The 18,923-nt window shown below is 42.0% G+C and overlaps 1 protein-coding gene across 3 annotated transcripts in view; it reads left to right on the forward strand.

Annotated features, from left to right (window-relative positions):
* Positions 1–18,923, forward strand: part of OTUD7A (OTU deubiquitinase 7A) — a 380,270-nt gene that overhangs the window by 173,827 nt on the left and 187,520 nt on the right. For all 3 annotated transcript variants that reach the window (XM_041753205.1, XM_041753204.1, XM_041753206.1), the window contains exon 2: positions 8,901–9,028. The gene's annotated coding sequence lies outside the window, so the exon portion shown is untranslated. The remainder of the gene's footprint in view (positions 1–8,900; positions 9,029–18,923) is intronic.

Raw genomic sequence — 18,923 nt, forward strand, 5'->3', positions numbered from 1 at the left:
GCAATGGCTGACTTCATTGGGGAGGTACCAAGCCCCAGAACAGCCTTGAGATTGCATTACATTGAGTCAGGTCTGCTTTCAGACTGCTGTGTTGTCAGCCATCCTATCCCCAAATCACAGTCACAGCCTACCTGGCCCCTCACCTAAGCAACTCATGTCCACCCACCTAAGTGTTGTGCTCTGTCTTGGGTAGAGGACAATGATGTAATGTTGTTCCTGCCCACTGTGGGCCACTGTCCTGCTTTGAGTGGACTCAAATGCTTCTCAGCCCCAGAAGAGGAGAAAGCAACCCTGCGTATTCATACCTAGGCCCTCTCCCCCCGACTTCCAGGCTCACCTGACCCTGATCTGGCCTGGCCCACTGCTCAGTTAGTGCCACTTGGAGTCTAATTTATCTTTAAACCCATAGGTGGAGAATAGTAATAAGGCCAGAGCTCAGCCCATCCATGGGCTGACATGCTATGAACATTGTGTTTTTCCAAGTGCATTCAATGCTGTCCCCACAGTCTAATGCAGGATGTCATTAGATATCATTAGGCACAGTGCCTTCTACTAAGAGGGGGAGGGGATTTTGAACTCCCTGAAGAGAAATGCTTGTAGGCTGGGAATCTCCTACAAAGAGGGATCTCAACTTTAATTTGCATAGGGCCTAATTAGTGCACTGCTCACTCACCCTCTATCCAGAGAGAAGGTTGGAGGGGGAGAGGGAGATGGGAAGGCTGGCTGACACAAACATCCAGTACTGCCCCCAGACCCAGGCAGAGGGGAAGCAAGCAGGGCCTGAAGGGCTCAGCATGATAGGGTCCAGTATAGTTCTCCCAGCTGGTGGAGAAGAGCTGCCCAGGAAGTGAGCTGGCATCACAGGGGAGGTAGCAGGAGGGACCCAAAGGCCAGGTGCCCATGTCCCATGCAGCCAAGAGGGGAGCTATGCATGAAGACAAAGATGTGTATTCAGTTTTAAGCCATTTTATTCTGAGAACCTCCCTGTAAGGTAGGTCCTATCATTAGCCCCATTTTCAAGTGAGGCACAGAGGAGTCAAGAAACTCTTCTGAGGTCACAGAACTAATGAGCAGCCATGTGGGATTAGAACTGACAGTGTCTGGCTCAGCACCCACCCCAGGCTCTTCCACATCCCACCTTAAGAGCTGTGCCATCTGTCCCCTGCTCAGGCATCCCCTGGTCTCTCCTTCCCCAGTGGAAAACCAGAGACTCTGTGTGCCTCCCCACCACCCCATGTTTGGAGCCTGATGAGCTCTCTGGAGTGCTAGGGAATAAAAGGAGGAGGAGGGGGGCATTCAGACATTTTTCTTTTGTGGGTCCTGATCCACTCCTGGACCCAGTCAAGGGGAAGAAATCAGGAACTGAAGGACTCACTTCTAGGTGACAAGGGGCAACAAGTAGGACCCAGAGATCAGCAGATATGACATTTGCCACTGTCCAGGAATTGGTCTCAGAGGGCCAGAGTATACAGTTTCCCAAGGTAGAGCAGCACTGCATATTCTGTGGCTTTGCACCTGCCCAATTCTGGGCAGCTCTGGATGAGTAAGAGGAGTTAAAGGTCTGGTAGGTTGGTACTGCCCAGACACAGGTCACTTTTGTCAGATTCCAGCCTGCTTGAGGCCCTAGGGTCTCCTCTCACACTGTTTTAACATGCCTTCCTTTAAAGGTCTAATGATGCCCTTGAGAAGAAAGGGGCCCCCACCCGCTCCCTATGCCGCAAGTTTGTTTCATTTTGTTAATTAAGTGTTTGTAGGTTGCCACCTTCAAAAATTAAGAAAATGCCCTGGGGATGACAAAACTGGAAGGGCAGGGACAGAGTATGTGAAATGGCCAGGAGTCATGGCTGGCACTTTGCTGTGTTGTCCTGGGTAGGCTGACTGACCTGTTTTGGATTTGTAAGATGGGGAGCTGCAGTGACTCAGGAAGGCAGTGCTAGGGAATGGCCAGCAAGTATGCTTTCCTGGCAGCAGCATCAGCATCGCTAGCTTTGACAGCTAGTTAGGTGGGAGAAGAGTGGCTTCAACTGGAATGAGACCCCTTGTAAAGGATGCGGACTGATCTTGTTAGAAGTCTGGGGGTTTTCTTCATTACTGTTTATGGAACATCTTCTGTATGCTGGAGACTTTTGTTTAAGGATAAGATTCTGCCACTGCTGGACTGTGGAGTTAGAAAAGCAAGACTTCTGCCTATGACAAGAGTAGAGGTTATTTCAAGGTAATAAAAAGTGAAATGTTCATTGGGATGCACCCACTGTAAATGCCTTAGAATGTTACAGGAAAGGAAAATTGTTGAGGGCAGCTGGATCAGTGCCAGCTTCGTGAGCCTGGTGGGTAGGAGTGATTTTAAAGAACTGGAGAAATTTAATTCAGATTCTACAGAAAAGAGTGCTTATGGGTTGTCATGATGTCCTCTGCCCTGACAGAACCCACCAGAAAAGCAGTTTGATATACTAGAAGGAGTTCTGGACCTGGAGCAGACCCCCTGGCCTCCGCGAATTGTTCCATGGTCAGCCCCTCTGTGTGCCACACTTCTGGAAGACTCTAGTCACAGCTTGCATGGGACATCCAGTCTAGTGATATTCACTGAATCACATATAAATAGATAAACAGAGTAATTGCAGAATATCCACAGAAAGTAAAGAGGATGAGTGATTGATGGTAAAGGTTGGGGAATGTCCTTTCCAGAGGATGGTCAAGGGCAAGAAGGGACTGCCATGGTAAGCAGTCAGGACAAAGGGGAGGAGTCCACTCTTAAATCCTGGTGTCACCTTGACCCACCATGGAGCCTCTGGATCCATGCATATGTCAAATGTAGATTGTGCTTAGGCAATTCAAAAGCAAGGAGCTAAAATAGTACAGATTGTCCATCTTAGAGCTGAGGAGTGGGGCCAGCTGTGAGGTCAGGATGAAATGGGAGAGCAGTGGCACTCTCTTCCTCTTGGGAAACATAAACACAATCCTAGGAATGACAGTTGCCCAGAGAAGGAGTAAGTGGACATGTGGCCCCATGACCCATCATAGAGACCCTATCACAGAGTAACAAGACTTTCCATTCCTCCTTCCCTCCTTTCTTCCCTCTCCTTGCTGTGGTTGCTCTTAAGGGCTACAGCCACCTGGCTCCAAGCCCTCCATGTTGGCCTAGACACCAGACACTCACTCTTTCTATGCAAGAGTATGCTGCCTCCCAGATCACTCATCACCTCCTCATGTCCTGTGTTCACCTGGATGGCAGGCACTCCTTGGGCCAGCAGCAATAGGGCTGGACCCACTCTTCTCAGCCCCCATGGCTAGCTCTTCTTTGATCTTTCCTCTTCTGGAGCTGTCTAATGAGCTCTCCTGGTGGGCACACTGCTCCCACACCTGGATGGCACAACTGACATAGCATGTACAGGTAAAGGATGGGTGGCCAGCCCCTGAGTGAACAGAGCCAAGCAAGGCCACAGGGTGAGAGAGTGGCCTATGGAGGACATCCTCAGGGCAGTAGAACCTAACCCTAACTTGTGTGTCCCCCAGAGCCTCTTTTCTCAGCTGTATTTGTGAGAATAAATACCTGAGAGGACTTATAACCACCTGTCCAGGGTGGGGTAGACACTAGGCCCTCAACGAACCCTAATTACCTCCCCCATTTCTCTGGAAAATTCTGTAGGATTTAAGTTCCAAGCTAAGTCTCTCTCTCTCTCTCTCTCTCTCTGTCTCTGAAAAGTCCCCTGGCCCCTGAAGCAGGTGGCACAAAGCACAGTGGCCTCTCCTGGACTCGGGGTCACTCATCAGGGAGCCCACTGTTTGCTAGGTATTGATTTTCCTGCACAAATTAATTTCAGGTCACAGGGTACATGAGGGCAAACACCAATCAACTTTATTTCTGCCCCACTGCCTGCGACTGCTGGTGAAATAGGTGCTCATTAAAAGTTTGCTGGTTGAATGATCAGCAAAGATTTCTCAAGGGAAATGGGGTTTGAAGGGACCCTGACTTATGAAGGGACAGGAACATTGGGTTAGGTAGGGGGGAAAAACAGATTTAAAAATACAACAAAATCTAGGTGGTGTTGGACACAAGAGAAGGAGTGGGAAGCCCAGGGTCTGGGTTTTCTCTCAAGAAAATGCCAGAGAGAGCTCCTGTGCATCGTGAGCCATTCACACACTTACCTGGGTCCATGCTGGATCTCTCGGGCAGCCCCTGGACAGCTGCCAGCATTCGCTACCCAAAATGGTGATTGCTACCCATTTTGTACCTGCTGCTTCTTAGCAGCTAAACCTGGGGTATATCTGGCTTTCATCTTTAGCTCCCTATTTGCCTGTTTTTTATCTTAGAATAATGTCCCCTTACAGTTGTGAGCCCCTTCAAGTCCCTAGAGCATTTCAGAGGTCTGTCCCTGTCAGTCTTCACCAGGAGCCTTGGAACAGTCTGGGCTCCATGGTAATGGATGAAGCAGGGTTGAAATGGCTTCCTAGGACTGCACACCAGCAGGGGACTTGGCTGGTACCAATCCCAGGTCATCCCACATACTTTTCAGTGGACTCTGCAACAGAGTAGAGATGGGGCAAGGGGAGGATAATCTAGCAGGGACAGCGTCTTTCTGCTTTAATGTGGGAGTTATTCTAGGCTTTTACCTAGAAGCTTCCAAACGTGGTGTGTCCTGGGTTTCCAAGCACATTCCCAGGCCCTCTGTCTGTAGTCGGGGGGCGTCATGAAAGGCACTTCCAGCCTTATTATGATGGTGTCTGCAATCTAGCCACAATTCACCATTTGGAAACCAACATACAGGACTAAAATGGCTGTTTTATTTTAGAAATTATTGTTCTCCAAGGAGGATAGTTCCCACAAAGCATTGGTCTTCCCTTTGTTTTGGCTAATAGCCAGTCCCCTCTCTGCATTGTGTTTCTGATCTGTATTGTTTTCAAATCACTGGAAATTTTCTTGCATTTCCCTCTAGAGGAACTTGCATTTTGAAAAGCACTTTAGCCTACCACACCTTTACATAATTTATTATAGACATATTTTGCATTTATGGTATCTTATAGCACTAAAAGAAAATCTTCCCTTTATTTACAGAAGTTGTCATGGACTTTTCCTAAAATCAGATTTCCAGAAAATTTAGCTAGGACATGTTATAAGTTTGATTCCATTAGAAAACTGGAAACAAAACTGTATACCAGCAGTCCTGAGGCCTCCATGCTTTTTTGTGCTTTCCTGAGTGACAAACTAATTAATGATCAGCATGTGAATTAAAAGTCGTTTCCTAGAAAGAAAATTTCTCTTAAAACTCTCAGGAAGATAAGAAATAAAACCATCCCTTATATGGCTATCCCATCACACTTGGCTATTGCGAATAATTCTACTGTGAACATGGATATACAAATATCTATTCAAGTCCTACTTTCCATTCTTGTCGGCATATGCCCAGAAGTGGAGTTGCTAGATCATGAGATAATTCAATGTTTAATTTTTTGAGGAACCACTATATTGTTTTCCTTAGAGGCCACTTTACCTTCCCCTCAGCAATACCCAGAGTCCCTTCCAATCCTTGTATAGGCCCACCAACATTTGTGATTTTTTAAAAAAATTTTATAATAGCCATTCTAATGTGTGTGAAGGTGTATCTCATTGTGGTTTTGGTTTGCATTTCTCCAGTGATTAGTGATGTGGAACATCTTTCCATGTGCTTATTAGCCATTTGTATATCTTCTTTGGAGAAATAGGTATTCATGTCCTTTGCTTATTTCTGCTTAACTGGGCTGTTTGGGTTTTATGCTGAGTTGTAGGAGTTCTTTATATATTCTGGAAATTAATCCCTTATCAAATATATGATTTGCAAATTTGTCCTCCTATTCTGTATGTTGTCTTTTTCTGTTAATGGTATCTTTTGATGCACCAAAGTTTTTAACTTTGATGAAGTCCAGTTATTTTGTCACTTGTGCTTTGGTGTCATCCTCTAGAAAACATTACCAAATCCAACATCATGAAGTTTTTCTCCTGATTTTCTTCTAAGAGTTTTATAGTATTAGCCCTTACTTGTAGGTTGTTGGTCCATTTCCAGTTAATTTTTATTTATTTTTCTTTTTTTCCAGTTAATTTTTATATATGGTTCTAGGTAAGGACCCAACTTCATTCTTTTCCATATAGATATCCAGTTTTCCCAACATCATTTGTTGAAAAGATTGTCCTTTCCTCCATTGAATAGTCTTGGCACTCTTGTGAAAATCATTTGATTGTAGATGTGAGGGTTTGTTTCTCGACTCTCCATTCTATTACATATAGAAACTTCATATGTCTGTCTTTACGTGCATACCACAGTGTTTAGATTCCTGTGGCTTTGTAGTAAGTTTTGAAATCAGGAATTATTACATCTCCAACTTTTCTCTTCTTTATCAAGATTACTTTGTTGATTCTCATTCTTTTGCATTTAGTCTCTTTCCATTTATACTTAAGAATTCAGAAAATACATTATCTGTGAAACCATTTTTGAAAGAGCCACTTAGACAGAACATGAGAGACTCCTAACTCTGGGAAACAAACTAGGGGTGGTGGAAGGGGAGGTGGGGGGGGTGGGGGTGACTGGGTGACGGGCACTGAGGGGGGCACTTGATGGGATGAGCACTGGGTGTTATTCTATATGTTGGCAAATTGAACACCAATAAAAAATAAATTTATAAAAAAAAAGATACAAGTATTGCAAATTCATGGATGTTTCTACAGGTATACAGATATTCTTTCTAAATAGATAAGTCTAGTGTTCCTTTTGAGGATGCTATTGGTGTGAATAGTTCTTTTCCTAAAAAACAAACAAACAAGCAAACATGATCTATTATTATTTTTAAATGTAGATAGGTATAAAAGTAAATTTCTTTCATTTGGAACATATTGTGGTTCATATCTTCCACAAAATTAAATTGTTTATGCTATTATAATTCATCAAGTGAATATAAATCTTCCTATTAAGAAAACAGTTTGTCAGATGTCATAAAATATTTTTTAACAGTAAAGGTCACATTTTATTGCAAAAAAAAAAAGAAAGAAAGAAAGAGCCACTTAAAAACTCTGTAGTAAAATAAAAAGTTAATTAAATAAAGTAGAAATGAGAGATATGTAAATTATCTGTGATTAACAAATAGTGAAACACAATTTTGTTGTTGTAATTATTAACAGTGTAGCTGTGAAGCTTAAGGCGATTGTTAGGAAATGATCCCTAAGAAACCAGAAGCATGAAGAGTATTTTAAATGATTTAGACAAAATGCAACAGATAGCAAAGAAAGGGAAAGGAATTACATTGAACTAATGGTCTTATCCAGTTTGGAAATTAGAGGTTATATCTGTTCATCAATTCTCAGGATAAAAAAAATATGTGAATAACAATTTTAAGTGTGTGACAAATTTAAGACAAGCACTGGAAGGAAAGATAAGGTATATAACTTCTAAAAAAATATTACAAAATAAATCAGATCAATCAAGTCAACTGAAGTCAGTAAAGAAAATAACACCATAAAATTTGAGAAGTAGAAAGCACTAAAATAGATGACAGGAAAGGTCCACATATACCAGTCCATCTCCTTACCCTATTCTTAACACTACTCAAAAAATAAAAATGGAATGGGTTAAATTCCCCAGTTAAAGGATGGATACTCTGAAATTGAGTAAGGATTAAATTTTACCTATAAGGTATCAGTTAAGATACAGCTGGAAAATTAAAAAATCAGCCTAAAGAGATAAAAAATATAAAGGCATAAGCAAAACTATTACAAGCAATTTTAGAATAAAGAATAAAAAGAATGAGGAGCAACAAGACAAGTACAGAGTGGAATTCAAGTGGGAAAGTATACACAAGACCAAAATATGTTAGTAAAAGATAGGAACCACCAAAAAAGAGAGAGTGATCACGTGAGCTTTGAAATGTTGAAAGTAAAGCAGCTATGCTTATGAAGATGTATGATTTCTCTATCTGGGTGTGAGGTGTCAAAGGGGAAGCCCCCAGGATCCTTAGGAACTATGGGAATAAGACATACCATTCCAGGCCTTGGAGCACACCAGAGACATTCCCATACATGCAGGCAGGATCCTCAGACTGCACCTAGAGCTTCAGTGTTACCATGTAGGAAAGTGGGGTTCCTGTACCCCATGTGCTACAGTCTGTGTAGAGTCTACAGATGTGACCCCAGTTTGCTCATGTCACCTGTGAAGTCACAGTGTTCCTAGCTTAGGAATATCTTAGGGTTCTGATGCCTGCAAGAAAACTCCACATTGCATATAAGTGAGTGGATCTCAAGAGTCAAGATGCTATGGAGCAGGGTGTACCCACCTAGACTGAGGTGTGGTCCACAAGGACCCTCTCCATTCACAGTGCTGCGCATGACAGCCTGCTCTCCATATGGAGCACAGTGCACCCTGCCAGGACTGAGTGCCGTCATCACCATGATCGCTTAGATTGTCCATGGTCCAGGTAGGGATTGTGAACAGCTTCCTAACCCCTAGATTCCTCATAGACCCTACCTGATATTTTCATGAAATGTCCGAAGGCAGTTTTGGTTTGTGAGTCCCTCTGAGAAGTGTGCACTTCTCCTAGAACATCAGCATAGCACATGAGCATCTCGTGTATTCTAACCCACAGTTACTTCGCACAGTCCCCCACTTAGGAGACTTTTCCCATTTATCCTGACTTACCTCCAGATTCCTGTGTTTATTTAAAAATTAAAAGATGGGATGGTGTTAAGAAGGAAGATTCAGGGATGTGGCATTCACTATCAAGACCATTTCAAGTTCATACTGAATATTTAAAATCACTTTTAAATTTGAAGTATTTACATTCAATTCTTAAAATATAAAAAAATTCTTAAAAGTTAAATTTTAAGTTATCACTTTTAATGAAATATAAACATTGTTTTTTATCCTTGTTATATTTTCCAGAGTTCTCAAGGGTTGTGGTCTCACACCATCTACTGGGGCAAATATGGGCCATTTCCAGCAGGGACAGTGCAGCGTTGCCCTGGATGCCTGACTGCCACACACGTCCATAGAACCACAGTGTCTGCAAAGTAAGTCTCATGTTCATGGAGTCTCTAGTGACTGTGTCAGAGGAGCATTTGCAGTCAACACCTCTAGCAACAGACCTTGTAGTGGTCCTTGGAGCAAACTGCCTGAAAATCAGATCTAAAGCCAGAGATAGTGTTATTAATTCACTAAAAATCCATTGAGAAGGAGTTATGAAGTGAGTTTCATATTACATTAGAATTTGCATTTAGAATGATAAACATTATTATAAAAAAAAAATGTGGTGAACAGACCAGCAAGTGATTTGATTTACACAAGTACAGAATTTACCAAGTAACTCTGTTACCATCTGTTGCTATCATGATTGATTTGTAAAGTATTGAAAGGGTAATCTAAACAAAAGTAGTCTTATCACCTTGACATATTATTTTCCTTTTTAATGTTTCCTCCTAGTTCTTGTCCCAAATGCAGTTTTTATCTAGTTGACTAATAGGATAGCAGTTATTTTGCCTTCGGACTTTGTGAACAACCTATTTTTTATCTGCTTTTCATTTTGATAAATCTCACATCTATTAAAAAATGGAAAGTGAACACTCATATATTCTTTACTCAGATTTGCCAGTTCCTTACCCACATAGACACACACATACACAGATGGAATATGCACTCATGTGTGTTATGTATGTGTGTATTCAGTGTTTTTATCTGAATCACTTAAAAACAAGTTGCAGACATCATGACATACTTTGGCAAATATCTCCTTCATCCATTGCCTTTCTTCTTCAAAACTGTAACACTGTGGAACACCTGGGTGGCTCAGCGGCTAAGCATCTGTCTTCAGCTCAGGACATGATCCCAGGGTCCTAGGTTCAAGTCCTGCATCAGGCTCCCCACAGGGAGCCTGCTTCTCCTCCCTCTTCCTATGTTTCTGTCTCTCTCTATGTGTCTTTCATGAATAAATAAATAAAATCTTTAAAAAAAACTGTAACACCATTATCACTGAGGAATGTAATGTTGATAACAATCTCATCCAAAATATAGTTCCTATTCAAATATGTCTGGTTGTCCCCAAAATACCCTTCATAGCTGTGTTCCCCTATCTAGCATTCAGTTAAGTATCATGCCCTGAATTAGGTTATGTCTCTTTAAATCCAAAGCAGAACACTGCTTTTACTTTTATCTTTTGTGATTTTGACATTTTTGAAGAACTTAAGCCATTTGTTTTGAGGGGAGTCTTGCAGTCTGGATTTGTCTGGCTGTTTCTTCATGCTTAGGTTCAGGCATGGATTTTGTGTGTTTTTGTTTGGTTGTTTTGGGTTTTTTTTTACATTTTGTGTGTTTACACCACATCAGTGGGTTCAGCACATCACTGTGACCTGGTGTTGGTGAGGACAAGTTTGTTCATCTGGCTAATGTGGTTTCTTCCAGAGCTCTCCTTTATAAAGTTACTATTATTTTATTCCTTGTAATTAGTAAGTGATCGGTAGGGTGAACTTTGAGACCATGTGAATATTCTTACTTATTAGCTCATTTTCACCCACTTTAGCATCCACTGAAGGTTGTATTATGATTTTTAACTAATCAGTTCATCAGCACCATGGTCTCCCTTCCCTGTCGAATGTTTTCATTATTTTTTCATTTTTCCATGGTTGTGAGCTGCCACACAAGGGAGTATATTGAAACAGTCAAGAGAAGGACTCTGAAATTAGACCATCTGGATGAGTGTCTAGAATGCATCGCATCTCTGACACACACTAACAGGGTGACCTTGAGCAAATATTTCATCTCATAAACTCTCAGTGTTCTTATGATTAAAATGAGGAGGCAAAGAGTAACCAATGCACTGGGTGTCTGGTCAGGATGGAGCACACCGCTGGCCTCACTCAACATGAGCTATTCATTATTACCAGCGACAGGAGGACAGGCTGAATGCCTCTGATGCTGCTTCACTCCTGAGATCTTCTGTAATCCCTGAAAGCTGAATAAGACCTTTGGCAAAAATGCTGATAAACCTGAATGACAGGACAGAGGTTCCCCAGGATGTGAGTGGTCCTATTTTTAAGTTCCTCAAGTTAGAAGGTTGAATTGAGAAACAAAATTGTCATGACAGGAAGTATTCTTCAGTGAACAGCTTCCTAATGGCATCCCCTCCACCATTCTGGTTATTTCTAACACTCTGTTGCTTTTCTCTTTCCCTTTGCTAGGTCTACATCTCCCTAGGTTAGGTCCCTAGTCTGCTGGCAGTTTTGCCTTTCAATCACTAGCAACTGATTGTTTGAAGATTATTAGGTTTCTTTCTATTTAGATCAGGTCACCATGGCGTTATTTGAGCTCCATCGCCTTGGAACCTTCTCTGAGAATGTTTTGAAAATTCTACCAAGAAAATAGCTTGTGAATAGACATGTTAGTTTATGAGCTACACATGGACATGAATTAGGCTGAGTCTTAAAAAAAAAAAAAAAGAAAAAAAAAAGATTGCCCTTGGAGAACATTTTTAGCTAAAGTATCTGAGAAATGCTTCCTCTGAAAATTTTACTTGCCTAGATTTCTTCCCCATGACTTTGGAAAGCGGATGAGGGCTCTCATAAAGAAGGGCTGCTGGCAACAGGCATGCTGCATCTAGCATGTTTCCTGGCTTATGGCTTGCCAGGCTGAATTTGAGGCATGGCCTTGTGGTTTCACTTACTCTCCTGCTTTCTGGGTGATGCCAATCCAGGCAGCCTGAGGTTAGCCAGGGCAGAGAATGGGCCCCATAGACTCAGAAGTAACACCTCTACGTGGACACCAACCCAAAGTTTCCCAGAAGGTTCACCACCTCCTCCTCCTGTTTTCCTCCCTTTTAGCCATTCACATGCCAGGGATCCTCTGCCTATCTCTTATCCCCTTGATAAGCACCCTAGGGAAGGGACATCAGTGCAGGAACAACATAATAGTTTACAGGTTGAGTGAAACAGTTAAAAATCAAACCTGCAGTTCTGCATAAACACAGAAGAAATCACTTGGGTGTCACTCAAATATGTAGGTGGAAATATCAGGGATGCCCTTTTTCTGTTCTTAAAGTGTATTCTGTGAAATTCTGTCCACTTGGAAACCTGAGTTATCTGGTCTTGAGTGAGTAATATACTCCTAACCTTTGTGCTGGAGATGGACATGGAAATAGCTTGAAGCCAAGGCTAAAAGCCCCCTGTAGAGAAGCCCCTCCCCAAGACTTCAGGCCCTGGGCCTTATGGGGGGACCTCCTTGGTGGCTCTGGTTAGGTCGATGAGTCTCCATCTTCATGCCTACTTACCTTCCCTGTTCCTGGGGCTCCTGCAGCTACTGCCCACCTGGGTCCCAGGAGCTCATGTTTTTCTGTGACAGGTGTGATCAGGGCAATATGTCTTTCCATGTCACACCCACACACAGTGTGCTGTAACCAGGAAAGATGGAATGTGGGTGCTGGAGCAGTCCTGGGGCTAGGTGGCACACCCAGGCTGTTAGAAGGACAGCAGAACCTGGGGCCTGATGTCTGTCTGGGGAACCATGCTCTGCTCATTGCTGTCAAATAAGGAGCAAAAGGATGGGTGTGCTGGTTGAGACAGGTTTGTCCTCCCATCTACATGAAGCCCTAGCCTATGGTCTCTCTGGTTCTAGGGTCTGGGATCAGGTATTCGTGTCCTGCTTTCTAGCCGGGTGGCCATGGTTTCCCATCTGCCCAATGGGGGACAGCAGTCCCTGTTGGAGAGGCCTCCTAGGGCAAATTTGGGATGGTGTTTCCCTCGGTTCCAGGTACTGTGTTTTGAAGGACATCTCCCTCTTCTACTCTCATCCTTCTATTGGTGCACCTAGCAGCACTCAGTGCTGGGGATTCCACATAGACCAGTTCCTACCCTCAGAGTCCGCACTCCATTGTTGTGACAGAAAGGAGCTGCATAGAGCAAATGCCAAAGCCCATGAGGCCCATGTGGGGCTGTCCCTCTGAATGTCCTGATGTTTTCTTTGAACTGTTTTAAATGGAAACACATTTAAATCCACACTTTCTCCTTGAGCAGAGGGAGCTGCTGATGGAAGAGGGTGAGTGGTGGGCTCAGCATGGCACCACTGTACCCACATGTCTCCAACTTCTTCTCCCAAGGATGAAGCTGAGGTTTCCTGTCCACTGGGACTGCCAGGGATGTGCCGATGTGATTTCCATACATAGAGCTTGGGGCCAACTCCTGGTTACGCTAAAGCCTGGCTGGGGCCTAAGTGTGGATAAGCTCTGTAGACCTCAGTTTCCTCATCTCTGAAATGGGGATAGTGATGGTGGTATCCTCCACACAGGGCTCAGTTGAGAACACAGTGAGTTAATTCATGAGAAGTACCCAGAGCTGTGACACCTATGAGAATGCTAGAAATCATAGTTGTAAATATGAAGGCCTAGGGGGATGCATAGCTCATAGTGAGCAGTGACTTTCAGCATCCTTTCCTCTGTCCTCCCACACGCTGCGAACAACTGCATTGTGAAATAGCATAGCACTACTCTTGAGGTCATTTTGTAGGGGTTGGGTTGTATTCCCTGAGTCAAGCCTTGAAAGCTGTGATTTATTATTTTTGGTCTGGTTTTTATGGTTTTTTTGTGTGTCCAGAATTAAAGCTCATTGTGCCTACCAAAGGTACATGAGACTCACTGAGAAATGTGATTGGTCTTAGAGCCCATGGACCTGCACCACTGGCTATCTCTTACCTCCCAGCTAGGTGACCAGGCTAGTTAACACCAGACCCACCTGCACTTCTTCCTGTGCCATCTTTCCTTGGCCATATAATATATTAGTCTCAAATATACAACAGAGTGATTCAATAATTCTATACATTACATAGGGCTCACCAAATATAGTTACTATTTGTTGCCATATAATGCTATTACAATTAAATATTATTGACTATATTCCGTATACTGTATTTTTCATTCATATCTGTCATTTATTAAAAATATACACAGTCAGAGGTGCCTGGGTGGCTCAGTAGGTTGTCTGCCTCTGCCTTTGGCTCAGTTTGTAATCTTGGTGTCCTGGGATCTAGTCCTGCATCGAGCTCCCCACTCAGCAGGGAGTCTGCTTGTCCATCTCCCTCTGCCCCTCCCCCCTACTCATTCTCTCTCTTCCTCCCTCCATCCCTCCCTCCCTCCTTCCCTTCCTCTCTCTCCTTTCTCTCAAATAAATAAAATCTTTAAAATAAATAAAAATATACACAGTGAAATATAAAGACCACCCATTCAAAATACAAAATATGTGGATTCTTCCCTTACTTTGAAAGTTTACACCATTTTGCTTCCTCCTTGAATTTATATAAAAATAGGAACAGAAATTCCATATCCCCCCCACAAAACTTTATCATAATTTTCTACTTGAAAGACATTGAGGAAAAAAAACAGAAAGACAATCACCAATTATTCTGTCACATATTTTTTGCATAATATATATATTATGTTAAAATATTCCTTGTGGCTTGTTACCAATATTATTTATAGTATTGATTAGTATACAAATGATCGAAACAGCATGATTAAATACCAAATATATCATAGAAGAGTCTCTCTATTTTTTTAAAGATTTTATTTATTTATTCATGAGAGACACAGAGACAGAGGGAGAGACACAGGCAGAGGGAGAAGCAGGCTCCTTGCAGGGAGCCCAACACAGGACTCAATCCCAGGATCCCAGAATCATGACCTACGCCAAAGGCAGATGCTCAACCGCTGAGCCACCCAGGTGTCCCCAGAAAAGAGTCTCTTAATGAGATGGGTGACAGGTTTCTGGAGAAACTTGGTCTGAGGAGTCAATTGGCTATCCCTTTGTGCGGCATCTGGAGGTTTCCACTCCAGAGTGATGTAGGGCAATGAAAAGAAGGACCTGCAGGGCAGGCATCTTAACCAACAGATGAATATTAGGATAGATTATATATATGGATTTAAGAATTTGAAAGTAGATTGTTTAAAAGTGTTCCACGCTGATGGCTCCTTGAAAAAACTTAATGTGCCCCAGGGTGCCCAGACACCTCCACGCTGATGAGCCACAGCCTTCTCAGGACCTGCGGGGAGTCTTCAGGGGGACCTTGGCCTGGGTTCACACTGACAGGAGCTCCGCTCTCCTTGGGACACACGACTGTTGTACCCAAGATTGCGAATCTGAGAAACCACCAAGAAGCCGACACCCATGCAAACACACGAGGGTTTATTTACAATCTCGAGTTTGTGTCCAACTATATCCGACACAGCGGAGCAGGGACTTGGACCCCAAGCTCAATCACTCATCAGGAAATGTATCTTTATGCATTTGGAAAGAACTGAGAGACATTATCACCAATGGTCCTATTATGATGTGAAGGATTCTTGCCTGAGATTCTTCCCCTGTTTCAACTGACCCTGAAGCACTGTGAAATCGTTGGAAGACAAATGTCAAGGGAAAAAATGTTAGGCATTGCTAATTTCAAATGCACTTGCAGTATGGTGTCTGTTATAATACAAGTATTTTTGTCTTGTTAAAAAAAAAAAAAAAAAAAAGGCTCAGGTTGAGATCCATAGCCCAGGCTTTCCCTGCTCACTCAGGCCGGGATCCAATCTCCCTGCCAAGGTCAGATGCCCTGTCATCATCATCCATACCTCTGCATCCCTTCCATGTGACCCCAACCTTTCAAATCATGGAATCTTCTAGAATGTGGTTGTGTCCTTTGTCTCTTTGTGGCCTTCCAAGAATCTGTGTGGACTGAGTCTCTCAGAGGAGTTTAGAGACACCATTGTGGTTTTGATACTTTAAACTGTATAGTATGTCATATTCTGGACCTTTCCTTCCTGGGGTCAACATATTCCCCCATGTGGGCTGTACCTTCACAGATGGCATGTCTGTGTGTGGCTTTTTCTGTAGACCCAAGATAGTGTGTGGACCTCAGTGTGGGCTCGTTGTCATCACCAATCAGGAAACCCTGGTAACCAGAACTCAGCGTTAGGACTTCCTCCTCAAAGCCCAGGTGCTGAGCCACAGTGAAGAGGCACAATCCCCAGTGAGACAGAATAGATGTCAATTCTTAAGGGGCTCACATGTTCAGGGGCAGTTCCTGAATCTTGATCAGAGGGGCCTGCCATCCACACAGACATTGTGCCACCACAAATGTGTGCGTGTGGGTTGGCCAGTTAAGGTAATGCCAGGGAAGCAGTGTCTATACGGATCATTTTCCAGTGCTTTGCTGAATTCCTTCTGTATCTTGTGGGTATTCATAGAGCACGCAAAGCCCAATTCTCACACAAAAATCATTTGTTAGCATATACCAAAATTTTATTTATCTCATTGATAAGGGAACCAGCAAAAAGATAAATGATCTGGCTCTAAGTACATTTGAGTAACGAAAATTTACAAAATCAACTAGAAAAGAAATAGACTAAAATGCTAAGTTAAGCTGACTCTCTAGAAAGCAATAAAATAATTTCTTATCTGGGGTTAGTGTTTTAACTGAGGGCAATAAAAATCATAATTTATCAATTTCTGCAGTTTAGCCTTTAATTTTACAGAGCTATAAAACCTCTGCATCTTTATCAGTTGTTAATTGTTGGATAAATAATTGTGACACTTCTCAAGAGTTTCAGAATAGGATCAAGCAGGCTTATAATAAGTCAGTGTTTTAGCAGGATGTCAAATATTCAAGCAATCACCATTTTTATTTTTTTTTTCAGGTTTAGAGTAGACCTTTCTATAGCAATTACCTCCCCGTCCAAAGAAAAAAGAAAATAAGATGGCTGATACATTACGGCTGATCATGTAGCACCATCTTAAGATGCTGCCTTTTGGCTTACATAATGAACTTGAGCCCTTGTGTAGATGCTACAAGGGCATTTGTGGTAGGCAACTTCTGACATGGCTCCCAATCATTCCTGCCTCATGGCATCCACATCCTTGTGTTGTCTTTTGTCCTTGTGTGGGGGCTGGACCTAGTGAATTGCACTTAATAAACAGGATACAGCAGACATGATGGACTGCCACTTCCAAAATCAGGATACAAAAGGCTGGGAGTTCCTTCATGCACATGCTCTTTCTAATGCTTCTCATGCCCTTGCTCTGATGAAGCAAGCTGTCATTTTGCAGTCTCACCAGTGGAAAACCCCATATGGCAAGAAATTGATTCTCATTTCATTGACCCTCAAGGAATGAATCTTCCAACAACTACAGGAGTGAAGTTGGAAGGCGATCCTTCCCTGGTTAAGCCTTCATGCAAGACTACAGCCCTAGCCAACATTTTGGTTACAACCTATGAGAGACGAGAGATGGAGTAAGATAACCCAGCTAGGCACACCCTGATTGATACCTAAACATAGAAACTGTGACATAAAAAATTGTGTTAAGTCACTAATCTTAATATCCTTAATATCAAGCCCTGCATTAGGCTCCACACTCAGTGGGGAGTCTGCTTGAAGATTCCCTCCTTCTGCCCCTCCCCTTGTTCATGCAATCTCTCTCTCTCTTTCTCTTTCTCAAAAATAAGGGAATAAATCTTTAAAAAAAAAAAAAAGATAGTCTTCCTTTCTTGATTCCTGTTCCATGTTGGCTCCCCTTTTTCTAGCAGCTGTGATTACATCCTTGACAGTTGATTAGAGGGCTGAACTCAGAAGCAGTTTATTTGTGGGAACAGTGTGCAGTTCAGAAAAAAAAAAACTCTATTCTTGATCAATGGTAAAAGAATATTTTTTGTTGAAAATCAATTGCTTCAGACTTGCTGTGACTGTTTCCTCCAGAGCTGCAATGCTTCTCATTTAGTCTCGAGGCAATGCTTAATGTTTGAGTGAAATTGGTTTCAATGTTCTTTCCTCAGGGGAGTGTGGACATATATATTTTTTGCTTTAAAAGGCATTTTCTTTCTTGACTCAAACAGCTGATCCTGTAAACTTCATATGCATCTGTTTCAGTATAGACACAACGTATTTTAAATTATAAATTATTTTAATATGATATAAAAACTACCAAAAGCAAATTTCTGAAAGAGTGGTACACCAGGGGATTTTATTAGCTTTCCAAAGTTATTAGTTTAAAAACATATTGGCAGAGAAATAAATAGATAATAACAATAATAACCATACCTAAGCTTTTTTGGCACTCACTATGAAGCCAGTACAGTGTTACATAACCGCCACCACAACCACATAAAATAGGAACTGCTATCCTTTTTCAAAGATAAAGCAATGAAAACCATGGAATAGAAGTAAATCATCCTAGTTTTGTTTGCATATTGGTGTGGATTTGTATCTTAAGACGGGTGTTTCTATTGACTAAAGTTTAAAACCCAGGTAACTCAAGAAGAACAATTAGTAGATTAACACTTTGGGTCAGATAATTAATTATTGAAAGTTGCCAGATAATTAATTATAGAAAGCTGGATAAGATCTTAAAAATCCATTTATCTCAATATCATCTACTTAAAGTTTTCAGAGTCATTTAGGATATAGCATCATCATCCATAGGTATATATTTTTTCTTTTTTCTTGGGTTTGTTTGTTTGTCTAGAGAAACTGTCCTGTCCCATTTGGAAAGATAGACATATGGATAAAACACACTGAATTTTACCAGTCATTAGCATGTATAAATATTTAACTAATATGAGCTTATAAAAAATAAATAAAATGAAATAAAATGAAACTCAGCTTTTAAGCTGAAATTGTCCTATACTTATAAAATTTAATTAACTTTTAATAGAAAAAATTTATGGCATCTGCTCCCTTTGTTTCACTTTCCATAAATATGCTGAAAACTTCTGAGTGTAAGTGTACTGCCCACTGATACTTTTCTCCAAATATTTCTTAGCTTTTCCTTCCTCACCCCTTTACACACACATACACACACACACACACAGTTATGCAAGCTTGCGCATGCACTTACATATACATGCACACACTGATGCACACGTGCATGTCTCTGCTCTCACACCCAAAATATACAC

This window comes from Vulpes lagopus, chromosome 4, assembly GCF_018345385.1.
Source record: "Vulpes lagopus strain Blue_001 chromosome 4, ASM1834538v1, whole genome shotgun sequence".
NCBI lineage: Eukaryota > Metazoa > Chordata > Mammalia > Carnivora > Canidae > Vulpes > Vulpes lagopus.